Below are 1,550 nucleotides of genomic sequence, written 5' to 3'. Positions count from 1 at the left end.
GCTCAGATGCTTTCTGGGCTATATGGGAGTGGTGGGAAGGGGCCCACAGGTGGCCTCCCTTGTTACTTGTCCCTGCCTTCAGGAGATCTGGTGTCACAGAAACCCTTACCTGTGGAATCACAACCCGTTTTAATTTTCAGTCATATGATCTTAGACAGGCTCTTCAAAACTTGTGTTCGTCTGATAAATGAGCACATCCAGGAGCATTTTATAGGCTGCTTAAAGAGTGGTGACTGTGCTAGGTCCCGTGGGTCCCCAGTGAAGGTCGATTTGGGCTCTAGCATGTGAGGCATTGGTAACAGTACTCCTCTGTCTGTTCTCTCCCACCTGCCGCCACCTCTCTCTCTTCACAGACAAAGAAGAATGGAAGGTTTGGATGGCTTCGGTGACACAAGAAAAACTTCGCATGTTTAGCAAGTGTTTCACAATGGAGCCCTGTGTTCACATGTGAGAGTTAGGAGTGGCTGGGGAAGGGAAGCGAAGAAGGAGGTGAAAGCACCCCCCTCAAGGGTCTCTTCACTTTCGGAGGTTCAGCTTGTGGCAGGGCCCATCTGCTGGGCAACCCCACCCCACATCATCCACTTGTGCTTGCTTAAGCTTGCAGGTGACTAGCCAAAGGGTTCCAACATGTAAGTTCTGCTCACTGCTCTCAGTAAACTTCCGTTAGCAATGTCATGCGCAACCGCGTGCAGCCATGATTTCTATTCCATGGTGTCTCCTCTTTTTCACCAGCCTACTACAATTCAGTATTTGCTGAGCAGCCGCTGTGTTCTCCAAGCCTGCTGGATGGAGAGGAGCTGGGAACAGACAGACAGATCCTCTGGTCTCACAGTAATGAAGGTCCTCAGACACTAAAAATGTAAATGAATACAGACCATGACTTCAAAGAGTGGCAAGACTGAAAGAAAATCCAGTGAGTCAAAGAGTTCTGAGGTGATGACGGCTATATTTGTTGAAAAGGCAAAGATCAGAGGACTAAAGTGCCTACTTAGGCAGAACACAGCAGCCTGGGTTTGATCCCATGCATGCCATACCAGTCCCGTCTCCGGGACGTGCTGAAACTGTGATTGAGACTGCGGTGTGAGCTTGTAATCCCAGCCCTTGGGAGGCTGAAAACAGGAGAATCACTAGGAGTTCGATCCCTGTAGACTCTGTAGATCCTGTTCTTAATACAAAAAAAAACCAAAAAAAAAAAAAAAAAAAAAAAAAAAAAAAAAAAAAAGGAAAAGGAAGTTCCTTTGAGGAGATACTTGAGCCGGATGAAGGGCGAGGAGACAACTGTGCAAAGATTTGAGGGGACAATGATCCAGGCAGAGAGCAGAGCGAGAGCAAGAAACATGGCGACTCGTCCTCCACTGTGAGTTCTGCTCTTTGGCTTTCCAGCAGTCCACGGCCACCCAAGGACAGAGGGCTGTGCGTCGACCGCCCTCTCAGCCCATTTTCTTTCTCACTGTTCCTCTGAGGCAGCTTGGATGCCCTGCATGACAAGGAAATGATGCATCTCCTACACCCACCCCCCAGGGAGCGCCGGATGCCACTGGCCTGGTTGT

The sequence above is a fragment of the Octodon degus genome, unplaced genomic scaffold (assembly GCF_000260255.1).
Source record: "Octodon degus isolate 3935 unplaced genomic scaffold, OctDeg1.0 scaffold00028, whole genome shotgun sequence".
Classification (NCBI taxonomy): Eukaryota; Metazoa; Chordata; class Mammalia; order Rodentia; family Octodontidae; genus Octodon; species Octodon degus.
Note: the sequence above shows the minus strand (reverse complement) of the source record.